This window comes from Planococcus citri, chromosome 5, assembly GCF_950023065.1.
Source record: "Planococcus citri chromosome 5, ihPlaCitr1.1, whole genome shotgun sequence".
In the NCBI taxonomy this organism is placed as follows: domain Eukaryota; kingdom Metazoa; phylum Arthropoda; class Insecta; order Hemiptera; family Pseudococcidae; genus Planococcus; species Planococcus citri.
This window is the reverse complement of record NC_088681.1, coordinates 7,022,671-7,037,180: the sequence shown is the minus strand read 5'-3', so window position 1 is coordinate 7,037,180 and position 14,510 is coordinate 7,022,671. Positions and strand designations below refer to the sequence as shown.

General features: G+C 36.9%; 1 long non-coding RNA gene across 1 annotated transcript; it reads left to right on the top strand.

Annotated features, from left to right (window-relative positions):
- The first annotated feature begins 9,385 nt into the window (after window positions 1-9,385).
- On the top strand, window positions 9,386-10,753 carry LOC135847869 (uncharacterized). The gene is made up of 2 exons (XR_010559253.1): window positions 9,386-10,396; window positions 10,557-10,753. It is a non-coding gene; the product is annotated as an uncharacterized LOC135847869 (long non-coding RNA).
- The last annotated feature ends 3,757 nt before the right edge of the window (window positions 10,754-14,510 follow it).

Below are 14,510 nucleotides of genomic sequence, written 5' to 3'. Positions count from 1 at the left end.
CGGGAGTGATAAGGTCACATCTCAAAAAAAATTGATTTTGATGTTTTTGCATTCTTGGGGTTTGTATGACCCCCCTCAACCAAAAATAACACTTTGAGTTGGGTACATTATCTAGATCTTGTAAAAAACGCAAATGGCCTAACTCAAAATCTCAACAACATTGCAAGTTGTTTGGAGTTATAAGGGTACATCTCAAAAAACTCCACCTTTTTTGAGCAAATTTCATACATACAAAGTGTTAACAAACAGTTTTGATTCTTTTGAATGTTTGTCAGTTAGAAATAGTCACAAAGAGTGCACTTTTTATTGGTTTGTACCAAATGGGAAATTTTTTTAAAATTGATCACTTTTCAGAAAAATGAATTTGCACATAGTATGATGAAATTTTAGTTTTTTGAGAAAAACTCAAAAACTAAGCACTCTAGAAAAAAACTAATGACATTACGTCGATTGGAAATTTAATTCTCTACAACTTTGTTTATAGGTAACTTTTTTTGGACGCTTCCTTTCGCCTCCACATCAACTATAATGAAAGGTTATAACTCAAAATGTTTTTCAAACATTGAAATATTTCCTCTTTAAGATTTTATTTTTCAAATTATTCTTATGCTAAATGAAGGTAAGATACCAAATCTTTAAAATGAGATGCTATTCATTCCTCACAATTAATTATTAGTTGATGAAAATAATGTATCAAGTTTTTTAAAAAAAGATAATCGCTCTCCTGTAAAATTTAACTTTTTTAAGATGTGACTTTATTACTCCCGAGGTGCGAAATGTGGTTTTTCCCACCTTAATCAAGGAGGGGATGACCGAGGAAGCTGAAATTTGGATATGTTGATCACAACGGGGGTACTGACCAATGGTATGCTTTTGGACTCTTTTCATTTATTTGCGGTCATATTATGCCTCTCCAAAAAAAATGACCTTTCTGTAAAAATGGGGTTGGAAGGTTGAAACCTGCAAAAGGCACTTCAGGTACACCTTTCCAATGTACTGTAAAAATTTGAACCCTCTAGGTCAATTTGGAGGGGCTGTAGGTTTGGCTAAACGTCAAAAAACACGCAAAAATCCACTTTTTTTGACCCCGGAGAGAGGTCAAATGGGGTTGGAAGGTTGAATCCTGCAAAAAGCAATTAAGGGGCACCCTCTCATTGTATGCTGAGAATTTGGACCCCCTGGGTCAGTTTTAGGGGTGAGGGGGTCAAAAATAGGGGTAAAATGTGGTTTTTCCCACTTGAAATAAGGTGGGGATGACCTAGGAAGCTGAAATTTGGATATGCTGATCACAATTGAGGTACTGACCTACGGTATGATTTTGGACTTTTTTCGTTCATTTGGGGCCTTATTATGCCCCTCCAAAAAAATGACCTTCCTGTAATTTTCAACTTTGACCCTTCAAACTGCGAGGGTCAATTTTAAGTCCTAAAAGAACCCTTCTCTCCAAGTTTGATTTTATTTGATCAATTAGAACAGGTTCCAGGTCATAAAATGTAAAAATCACTGTCGCGCTGAAAAGTGCTGAAACTTATAAACCTATATATGTATACTCGTATATAGATACACACCAGGAATTGTCTAGTTTGAGGTCAAAACGTTGAGAACTATCAAAATTTTTGACCTCCGACCTTTTTATCCAAAGTTGGGCCTACCGCAATAGCCATCATTTTTTACAAAAATTTGGCTAAAAAGTGACTAAAATTGATGAAAAAGACGGAAATCAACAAAAACAGAGGGCCCAACACCGACTCACACTGCTGGAAAATTGGCATTGGCGGCGGCAGGTGGCGCACCATCACGAATTCTCTTTGGCGGCGGCGCACAGTGGTCCGAAATGAAGAAGTAGCGGCCAAAATTCAAAAAATCCTCAGATTGAACAATTCTCAAAAGTTGATTACGAATATGATGCGGTTTTCTACATCATATTCCACGTCCCTTTCTGTGATTTCAAACACTTTTCCATTATTTTGCTTGCCTACAGAAATGAATGAATTGAGGTACCTCAAAATAGTCAAAAAAAACTGCTAACTTCAAAATGCTGTAAAACATGTCAATTTTAATTTTTTTCAAAACTTTATGGGTTTGTATCAAAATATGGACATTTTTGAATATAAAAATCGTTGATTCCATTTTTTCAAAAATATTTTGGTTTCTAGCATGCTCGTCACAAAAAAACTCATTTTTTTGCTATTTTCAAGGTAAAAGTTTTTTTTTTAAAAAAAAACTCAAGCTAGCTCAAGGTGAAATATCACATCCCTGGGGTACTATGGCATGTAAAGAAAAACATCCCTGAAAAATTGTCTGCCCCAACCTGCCCCATTTGAAAAAATTGCTAGGTATGTAAAGTTGCACAAATGCTGTTTTTCTAATTTTTTTAAAAACATTTTCAAGTAAAAAATTACTTTGGGAATATGAATACTAAAATTGTTTAGTGTCCCCAAAAAAAAAACATATTTTGATACCATCACGAATTTTCAAAATTTCATGTTTTGGACCACCCCCTCCCCCCTTTGAGGGCTCGTTTTGAGGTTAGGGGTAAAATAAATGCCAAAATCGACTTCAGCGACCTAAAAAAAAAAACATATTTAAAATTTTATGAATTTTGCTCTGAAATTCGATTTTGCACCACCCCTGCCTCCCTTTGAGGGCTCATTTTGAGATTAGGGGTAAAATAAATGCCAAAATCGACTTCAGCGACCAAAAAAACCCCCATATCCGAAATTTTACGGATTTTGCTTTAAAATTTGATTTTTGGCCGCAACTTTTCATTTCGGACCACTGTGCGGCGAGTCAGTCACTCAGAAATTCATCAGCAGCGGCGGCGTGGGTTGGTGGCACAGAATTCTAAACCAGGAGCTATTGTTTTTACCTATCAGAGCAAACTCTTAAAAGGATTTTCGTTACCTTTTTTAAGCAGGTGAAATCAGACCATCACCGTCTCATCATGTTCCAGGAACTCTTTACTAATTTTTCTAAATGTTTTAATTCACAAAAAAAGTTGCAAAAAAAGTTCAATTTTTCAGCTAAAATTACAAAAAAGTATTTGCTGAAAGAAACTTGCCTTTTTTCTTAAAAATGCCAAAAATTCCCAAAAGTCTCAATTTAGCACTGAAATCGTCCAAGTCTCGCCTTTTGTCAGCACTTTCCAAAAAAAAGGTCAAGATTTACAAAAAAAAAATAGTTGAAAAAATTAAGAGTGAATGGGATGCTTGTAAAATTATATTTAAATAATTAATAGAATGTGATAAAATAACATATCTAACAATAAAATAACTAAATTAACGGAAATGTTTTTGAGCTTTTTTGAAGAATTTTAAACTCGAAGTTGGGTCGTGATTTTTAAGATTGCTGATAAGGATTTGGTAAAAACATTATAGTGGTATGGTATGGGGTGCTCTTAAAATATACCTTTTTAAATAATAATAAAATATGATCAAGTAACACTAAGCTTATCCATGCTAATTTGAATAATAAATAAAAAATAATAAAATTAATCAACAGTGCAGACGTGACTGTGGTGAGCCACGATGAAGAAGCGAAGCTTCGTGAAATATACCTCGGTATTTAATAAGAAAGTACAATCTAATAAAATAAAAATAATGATAAATCTGGTATTACTTGAACATGTAAAGAACAAAATGAATCTGTGAAGTTGAAAAGAGGTTTCAACCTCTAACTTTTAAAAATACTGGTTGAAAATTATCAAATATTAGCTTTGAAAGAATATGAATTTCTATACATAGGTGGGTACATAGTTATGAGTCGTAGAATTTTTTAAAATTTTAGTACAATAATTTTCAAGTCACCAAGTGGCAACAGTTTTGAAGAAATTCAAAAAAATGTAAAATTGAACCTTGCTGATTTTGAGAGAAAAAAAAAACACATTCCCATCCAATCAATTTTTTCAAATTAGGCATCCATTACTTTTAACTTCTGTAGGTATAACTAACCTAGTAAAACTCGAAAGTTCTCTAAATATTTGTTGCTAAGTTATACAGAAGTTAAAAATAATGATGCCTAATTTGAAAAAATTGATTGGATGGGAACGTGTTTTTTTTTCAGAATCAGCAAAGTTCAATTTTTTTTCAAGTTGAATTCACATTTTTGGGTCCATTATTAATGATGAAGTTGAGGCGAAAAATAAATGTTATAAAGTTGCCTACTCAGTTGTGTACGTAGATCATAATTAATAGCAATAATGTTTTTTGGAACTGTAGCTAGTATACACGACGCTGCTACCAGATATATACGCGCATGCGTTAATATACGAGTCCGAATCATAGCAAGTCAGTATTTGCTTAGCCTCTACTCCGTCGCTAAACAATATGTTGATGGTCTGACATTCGGGGGTTAAACCTTCCATGTAACCATCACAAACTGCTTGCTGGTCTCTACTACAAATAGTAAATCTGTAAAATAACACGTACAAGCTCAAATCAGTTATCTAGCAGGAATTGAAAGTGACATCCAATCAGTTACTAGTTGATCGCGAATATAAATAATGTCGGAGGATTTAATGACCAAATTCAGTAGAGAATTTCCTTTTTGGTGTGAAGTCAGCTCATTGTCAGAAAAAATGTAATTCCAGAGATATCCATGGAGGGGAGAAATGGTTCCTCAAAAAGGGGGTATTTTTGGTCCAGGTTAGGGTGGTCCTTATTTTCTACCATACAGAAAAAAAATTAATGTTTTTTTTTTTGTCGGAGGACCCTATTGAAATGTTCATTTTGTTAAAATAATGAAGTCCAGATTTTTTCGTGTTGAAACTTTTAGGGTAAGTATTCTTGTTTCAACTAAATGAATATTTTAAAAAGGTCCTCCAATGGAATACGTTTACCTAACCTGCTTTCAGAAAAACAGTCTAGATGCAAAAGATAGAATTTGACGAGCCTCAAGTCCTGCAGTTGTCCTGCTATTCAATAATTTACCATGGAAAAATAATTCTATAAAATTCTACAAAAAACACTGAAAAATTTTCTATAGAATTTTATGTCCAGAATGTACCTATAAAATTTTGTCAAATTTCATTTAATTTGATTCACTTGGATAAAATTCTACCAAATTCATATTCTTTTGTTTAAAAAAATTATATTTGAGAGGCGTTTTGCGATATGGGTCCTTGTGGTGATTCGATGTTTTTTTTTTTTTATTGGCGATTCCGACTTACTTTTTCACGAGAAATCGAATGATGCAATCAGATTTCGCCTATCTCATCAACTTCTCGTTTTAAAAATTACTTGAACATGAATACTCAAAAACTCACATTTTGATTTTTTTTTTTTTTAAAAAAAAGGTCGATGGAAAAATTATTTTATTGTTGTTACCTATGTAAAATTTCATGGCGAATCCGAATTTCTCGGTATTTTTTTGCGGGGTAGTTTGTAACGTTGTGTAAATTCGGCTGTTCACCACAAGGTCCCTTTTCTAAATCACGGATATCAGGCGATGATGAACGAATTTCGTCAAAATTTCTCATCCAACCTATGCGCAAGACAACACTGCATCCGAAAATCAAAAAAAAAAAAAATCGAAAAAATCGAAGCAATTCGATGTTTTCTCTCTCCTGAAAAAATCGAAATATCACCACAAGGGCCCTTATCGCAAAACCCCTCTCATTTAATTATTAAAAATGGTCTATGTTAAAATGTAATTGGCTCTTAAAATGTGAAGTAGTGTAGTAAATTTCATCAAAAAAGCGAAAAAAAAATCAAAAAATTTCACTGCCAGTGTCTGGGTTCAAACCTTCAACCTCCCACACCTTAATCTATTTTCTTAACCACTATACCAACCTGTTCCATGAGAGATCAGATATTATAATCAGGTCGCTTTTTGACAGAAATCAGCAAAAATTTTCGCTAATTCAGCAAAATTGAGAAGTCTTATTACCAATAGCGACAAAGTTCTAAAATGCCTTCTTTTTTCACTCATATCGAAAAATAGCAACAAAATCTTGCATTCTTGGCGAAAATGACAAAAAAATATAGGTGAGCTTGTTTTTTGCCAACAATATCCAAAAAGTCCTGCTTTCTGATGAAATTGTAAAATTTCTGCTTTTTGACTAAAATTGTTGCTATTTAGCGAAATCGCCTCAGAGTTTATGTCATTTTCCAGAAGTTACCGAAAATGAAACTTTTTCGCCAACAATTGCCGGAAAGTATTTTTTCAATAATTTTGTATTTCCCGAAAAATTATGCTGTTTAGCTAAAATAATTGTAAGTAAAAATTGACAATTTTTCTTGCCAATCATGGCAAAATTAAAAAGTCTTGCTTTTTCAGCACAAATCGCCAAAAATTACTATTTTTTTTTGTTTTTAAATTCAAAAGTTGTTTGAAAAAAATTGCGTATTTTGTTTGAGAGTAATTGTCAAAACGGACCAGTGTGAAATATTAAAATCGTCAACTAAAAAAAATTGTTTAAAATTCAGTAGGTACCTGCTACCTTCGTAATTGAACAAGTCACCTGTATGCAAAACCTTTGCCATTACTATTTTATGTGTAGGAGACAACTTACCCGTTGCCTAAATCATAACTACGTGCAGTTATGCTTGTTGGAGCTATAATGCCGTCTAGAGTTACCAACATAATCAGCGAAATTGAAACAATTTGAGCGTGCATCGTTACTTTTGAATGGATTTTTACTTGAATTTTCGGAAACTAATACGTCGAGTGTATACGTAAGTCCAAATATTTGAAATGAAACTACCGACTAGACAAGTAAGCAGCGACTACAATGTAACAGCTATGGAATTTCTGGTTATTTTATAGTATTGAAATGTCGTAACTTATGTCACTCAGGACTCTAGAATAAGTTCCATAAATTTCCCTCCCAAATTTCAATAATTCACGTAAAGATGTAACCATGATACGTAAATCCATCATGCGCTTCTTTAGTGCTGGTATTATGATATGTGTGCCCTGGCAGACATTATGCAAACTATAAAACGATCGAAATGTTGTACTCGGTGACGATATTAAGAAGTGATTTATAAAGTGTAAATGCGCCGGTGTGCCTATACTAAGGTGTTGTATTCATATTTGAATATCTTGTATTTTTTCAAATTTTGAAGAATCACAATAATTATTGTGTCTATGTGTATGTTTTTTATGACTATTACGCCGGTTCCTTCGTAGTAGGATCGACTGCTCGAAATTTATTCATTGACGTACGTCAATTGCGCGTATCATTTTTCATGTTTTTCTACACAAGCTGGGTTGGTACACAGCTCGTATATTTTTGAAAAAAAATCAAATAATTGTAAAGCATGTCTCTGTTTAGGCGGTTTCTAAATTCTTAAAATTTGAATACACGTAGGTATACTTAATTCGTCGAAGTTTGTGAGGTTTATACCTGTACAATTTTTCGATCCTATGTACACTGCAGGTACATTATGTTGATTCCAAACATTTTGGATGAATTTTCATAGCACATAGAAGGCTGGTAGAAGCGATTTTAAGCAGTTTTCAGGATTGAAAAAGGAGAGAGGGATGAAAACTTTTTCAGGTTTTTTAAATTATTATGTTTTGAAAAAATGTATGTAAAGCGTTTTTAAAATACAAAAATTTTCAATTTCTCACATTTCGTTATCACTTCAAATTTTTTTCCGAAGAAATAAAGAATAAAATGGGAAATTTTGAAGTTTGATTTAAAAATAGGGTATTTTTTCAAAAGGGGGAGGGGGCGAGGGAAATTTATACAAAAAAAAAAACATGTTTACAATGCGACGTGAAAACAATGTTGAAAAAAAAATAGGTAGGTAATTGGTAAAAAAAAATTGAAAATCATCAAAACCTAATAAAATTGAACCTTTACAAGAGATGACTCGCTTTTTCGTCAAAATTGCCAAAATTGTTTTCTGTCATAAGTAATTGTCGAAAAAGTCCTGAGGTACCTTTGTACAGTCATTTTAGCAAAATTTTCAGTCGAACCTCGGAAAAGTTAGGGGAAAGCTGAATTTCACATGATTTGCTCAGATTGGTCTCTAAAACAACCCATCAAAAGTTGCACCCCGCAACTTGACCGTTACCCCCCCCAGGTCATTAACCTTCGCCGACACAGGTTTTTCAGCTGTATATCGCCGACATGAAGCGTCCGAGAGAAAAAAATGTTCGAACAAAAATTGTTCTACGCTAAATTTACTACTAGCATGACCAGTTCATCTTTTCCCGAAATTGCGATTTCACCCTTACTAAGGAGAAAAGTTGTCGATCTTATGAACATTGTTCTTAAAAATGAAAATCGACAATTTAAAACGTGAACTCGATTCACGGTAGACCCGAAAATATTTTGACCGAAATTGCACACTGCAACTTGTCTGCCACCCCCGCAAGAGGTCATTAACCTGGGTTAATATACGTTTTTCGGCTATATTATATATCGCCGAAATTTCGGGTCGGAAGATATGTGATGGAACTAAAATTTGACCTAGAAGGACGAAATTTGGAATATATCCTATTTTCAACCTGCCAAATCGATTAGAAACTGTTTCAAACCATTTTGAGCGGTTCTGGAGCCTCCAGCAGATTTTGAAACTGAAATTTCCACAAAATGTCATCAAAAGCAGTTGGAAAGCTAAAATTCATTCTGTAAACTAATTTCAAGACGCTAGGGAGTCGACCGCAAGTAGATTTCAAGTCATTTTGAAGCCTCCAATGACTTTTCGGAAATTACTGGAGCTTCCAGCAGATTTTTCAATGCTCGAAATTTCTATAAAAATTTACCAAACAGAGTTGAAAATCCAAAATTCACTCTGTACTCCAATTTTGATGCGCTATCAAGTCGACTGCAGGTTGGTTCAAGTCATTTTGGAGCCTCTAGCGATTTTTCAAAAATTCCTGGAGCCTCCAACAGATTTTAGAAACTTGAAATTTCATAAAAAGCAGTTGGAAAGCTAAAATTCACTCTGTAAACTAATTTTTAATACACTATGAAGTCGACTACCGGTAGATTTCAAGTCGTTTTGGAGCTTCCAGCGACTTTTGGGAAATTATCGGAGCCTCCAGTAGATTTTTCAATGCTCAAAATTTCCATAAAATTTTACCAAACAGAGACACCCTATTTTTGACATTATTCTGAGCTGGATCACAGACAGTTTCAATCTGTTTTGGAGCCTCCAGCAAATTTTTAGAAAGTACTGTTTTTCAAAAAATGTCACAAAATGTATCGGAATCAACTTTCGGCTTTCCAAATCCATTTGATGAAATTTTGGAGAAATTGCAAGTTTCAAAAATTTACTGGAGGCTGTAGTAATTTTTAAAAAGTCGCTGTTTTCTACGTAACAACTTGAAATCTACTTGCAGTCGACTTCATATGGTATTAAAATTAGTTTACAGAATGACTTTTGATAAAATAATATTGTGTCGTAGGTACCTACTAGATATACGTTCGTATATTCGATACCTACTGACTAATTACCTACTCGAATAAGCAGGCAATCGGATACGGAGAATGCACTGGTGTAATCGTAATAAAACTAATTACTTACCTCGGCTAGGGCTTTTAGTACACTACCGAACACAATACAATATCATACGCAAAGTTCGTGTAAACGAATGTATTTGTCAATAAAGACAACTTATAACCGACTCGGAGCACTTCAAGGGTTCAACACAACGATTATTCGGGGGGAATTACAATTACGTTAACACTACTAAATTATTACTAAATTATAAAATATACAAGAACACTTTAAACCTAGGGCCGGAGCTCTAAAGAATTAAGGACATATTATCTTGGCAACTCGCTTGCTTCACGAAAACGAACTACGAGTTGGTCCAGTTGCCAAAGAAGCTGGAAGGCTCATTTGACACCTTGACCACTCATTGTTACCAACCACATCACCGAACGGTGCTGGAAGGGTTAAATTACCTGTTTTACACATACGTGTTACCATTAAGGCATATCCGTCTAACATATGCCCTCCGAGGTTTACTCAGCTTTGAGCGAGCTAAGTTCCCAGCAGAGGAAATCACGGTGTGAGACACAGACATGACTTAATGATAACAGTTGTCCGTACGGACCTAGCTGCCCCCCATGAGTTTCTCGGATGAGAAATTGGTGAGCAGAGAAGAAAGAAGAAAATTCTCAAATTTGGAACCACAGTGCACCCCAAGTGTCGAGGCAGGCGCGTACGTGTCCCACTGAGCCACCGGAGATCGACTCGAAATCCACTGTACTCAACAAATACACGTAACTACCTAGCTCTAGCCTAGAATACACGACATCGAAAAGGTTGCCAGTTAGCAATAATACGATCCTTTTTTGTTTCAGATACCCGTCCGGAAAAGGTGAGAATATGGATCAAATCAAGATCAGCCACAGCAGCTCTGAACGATGAAGAAAAGAAGAGCTACGTACGTAGCTGCGAGTTCGATGTCCAAGTCAACATGTCCAAAACAGGTGAGAACCGGTTACCAACTATTGCTATTATTTCGATGTAACTACTGTGAATAATAATCAAAATAAAATAAACAAAAAAAATATTAAATTTGGATTTAAACTAGGCTCGTAATTATACACCTTGTATACTAACACCATTGTTTCTATTTTTATGTTTCAGGTTTATGGGTCATTAACGCCTCCGAGCCGGTTTGTATTTACGTTCGTATTCATTCTTACGATTAAGTGCAACGTTTAGGAAGAAAAAATGTGCAAATTATAGAATAAGTTTGTACTTTTATTCGATGTATAGGTTACAACATGCATTGTAAATACTGATTATTGTTTATTGATAAAATAAAGAATAAATACCCAAAATAGTTTTGTAAATTATTACGATACTCAGTCTTACTTCTTCAGACTTATACAGTAAAGTAACGTTCGTTAAAAAAAAAAAAATTATTAAGGAAAAAACAATAAAAATTAAAACAACATCCTCGAGATAAACGAATTACAGTTATGTAACGGAAAAACTGCAAAAAAAAATTCAACAATTGGTAAGAAAGGATAAAGTAAAATAATACTATTTAGTACAAACTGGTATGAAATAAAATAGAAAAGCACTTCGAGGTTATTGATCATAAAGATCGCAGATGGCACTATTCGTGCAGAAATGTAAAATTTAAATTCCAAAATGTAACCTCGATAAATAAAAAAAAAAAAAAAATATCAAAAATTTAGCTTAAATTTAACTCAAACAACTACATAACATTGTAAAAAACTTAAACAAATACGCTTTTTTAAATTTATGTCACGATTCGGTGGTAAATATTTACAAAAAAGTCATAGTCGGTAATTTTAATGGATACTCCATTATGTCAAAGATTGGGTAGTATTCGAACGAAGGTAACGAAATTTATCACTTTCAAACTACACGAGAAAAATTTTGAGTAATTAAGAAAACATGTTGCATCGATAAAAAATCCTTAGTTGCCAAAGTTCCAACATTTATTACCAAAAGATCGATGCAAAGTTACTCGTACGAGTATTGATTTTGAATAGAATGGGAAAATTCCTCTTTTTCAATTTTTTCTGGTCTACATTTTTCCAGCAGGAGCTTCATAGTACCATGCAAGCGTAAGCAATAACAATGACGTACGTCAATATCATGCTGTTAGTTTGAAAGTGATAAATTGTACAAACGAACCTTATTCGAGCATTTCTTCGTCCGTGGTTAAATTTGGAGCGGTTGTCGCATCGCCGTCGGTTTTTCCAGTATTTTCAGCTTGCTGATTTTCATCGTCGCTCAGATCTGAGACCGTGGTAGATAGCGATTTCATGTCTTCGTCAATATGGAGTTTGGAATCGACGGAATCGTTATCGGCATCGTCGTTGTTATCCGGCTGAGGCGTTGGTGGCCGTGCTTCCTGTTCGTTCGCTCGAACGCCCGAAAAACCTTCGCTTTCGTCAATTTTTTCTTCGGCCGTTGAAACGTCGTCGTTGGTACGGTTTTCGGAGTCTTCGCCGGCGGTAAGGTTTACCCAACTCTCGGTGAGTGCGGCTTTCGTCGATGGGCCAGGTTGGGCATCGTCTTCAGTCAAATCGTGGACGGCCTGGTGCGGCTGGGCGTCGCGCGACGTCGAAGCTGGGCCGTGCGTCAGCTGGCGATTGTCAGTCGTCGACGAAGATTCATTTTCGGATTGCGATTCTGCCGTCGGGTTGCGAAGAAGATTTTCGGGTTCTCGATACCGTTGACGTATTGCCTCGCTGGCATCGTTGGTCGGCGGAATGAACGTGTGCCGTATCCATACCGCGAACTCCTCATGTTCCTGTATCGTGTACATGGGAGGTCGTTCACCGACTGTCGGGGTGTAGTTCACGAACCACGGGTAAGGGTCGATCAATGCGTAGCGTCCGCCGAGCATGGTGCTGTAGTTCACCTCAAACATGGACATGACCGAAGCGTATACAGTTTCATCTTGCTCCGCGTGTTGAATAATTGGCACAGCGTAAATTTCACGCACTCCGCGGTCGCGGCAAATCTTGATTAATCTGCGAAATAGTTCTTTGAATTCTTCGCTGTCGAAATTATCGAACGCGTCAAGATTACCAATGGAGATGATGAGGGGAGGCGGTAACCGTTTGAAACTTGCGAGCGTGCTGATGAATTCTCGAATACGAATCTCGCGTCCATACAGACCGGGATGCATGTATTCGCGTATATCGCGTTGGTACATAATCCATTCAGCTACACCTAGCACAAATCCATCACCAGCCAATAACACGTCTTGTGCGGCGACCGCCGATCTCGCGTCATTTTCGCCGACGAATACGCCAAGTGTCGTAAACTCGTGAGGTAGGGCGTTGAGCGGATAGAACGGCTTGAGCATTTTGGAGTCGATCTTGAATTTTTTGTAGAAACGATTGTGGCTTTTCGAAAGATTTGCCATGCAATGCGGTCTTTGTTTCTCGGCAGGTTTCGCAGGTTCGGTGATGAATTTGCTCGTTGGATTGCGTGCGGTAGGTGGAATCGCCTCGTATCTGTCGTTGCTTGGCGCTGGACCAGATCGAAGGGGTCGGAAGCCCATGGTTGCGATCGATCCATCTGCATTATATTGGGGTAGATCTCGCATCGGCGTATCGTATTCGTAGTTGGACAATGCGGCAGCAGCGTGCGAATTCGTAGGTCGGCGGTGAGACGTAGCATTATCGAAAGGCCGTACGGTCGCTACGTTTCCAGAAGACATACCAGGTGTCGGCGGTGTCACGTTCGTGGCGTTGGTCGTCGAAGTCGTCGCCGCGTTTGTGGCGGTATTTGCCGGAGTCGTATCGGTATTCGTCGAAGTCGTCAAAGTCGTGGATACACATCGCTGATCGGTGGTACTAGTAACAGCTGCGTTACGATTAGGCATATTGCGACTGGCTACATTGACTCGCGGCGGCCTGGTAGCTTGGTTACGATTTACGAGCGTAGCGTTCTCGTTACGTAGTTGGCGATTGACTTCTCGCTGGTGCTGCAATTGATTTTGTAAGCGGCGAATCGTCGCATCTCTATCTTGCACCGATTCGCGATAATTTTCCATGATGTATTCATACCTCGAAATTCGTTGGCGGGCCGCGTCGAGTTCAATTTGTGGGTCCGGACGGGCAATTGGAGCTGCGGCGATTTGATCGGTTGCCGGACTAATGAAGTTCGCGTCGAGTGGCCTTATCGCTCGGTTACAATTCAGCTCTGGACATAATACAAAATTGCCATTTTCGTCGGAAGCCATCGACTCACCTCGCATTTGGCTAAGGCAAAACGGGTGAAAAGCGTGGCAGCGCGTGGCGGCCAGCGTCGGTAAATTATCATGATTTACTCGTTGGTTTGGGTCGAAAATCGGTTTGTGACATTTGGAGCACAAGATTACCGTAATTTGGTCGTCGGCCATGGTTGAATTCACTCGCGATCGGTAAAGTTTTTCCACGAATCGTACACACGTACCCGAGATGTCGAACACTCTGCGTTCGTAGATATATAATTCGCGACACACCGACACTAGAGGATTATCGTACTCGCAGTATTTACACATATAACACGTAATGTACGCACAAAAAATTCATATTATTCGCGCAATGTACAAGAATAGTAATAAAATACTCGATTCATCGAACACTGATACTTCGCAAAACGTTCACACACGATAATAACATACATAAAAAATACAATGATAATTTTAAAAACGTAAAGATCGAACTGTAGCCGGGCGGTAGACAGGAATATAATGGAACCGATTACAATATGTGCAATAGATAGTAATTCGAATCCGTCTGCGCGCGTCGCTCGATGCCTTTTTTGTATAAATATAATTTAGAGGAGGGTGGAAAGCATCTCTCGAACGAGAGCAAGTATTTCTTTGATTATCAGTAAAATGCGCGATAACGTTTCGCATTCTTCCAGCGTAAGCATGATGATAACACGAGCGACTAGAAGAGAATAATCATATCAGTAGACAGAAATGAGCTGCTAACGCAAAAACTGCCCTTCTCCCTCCCTTAGGTGACTGGTTGGTGGCGACCAAGCGGCGTAGTCAAATTTCTACGAAAAGCAGAAGAAGCACGTTCGTGCAATGTGCGTATTGTTTCATTTTATTAC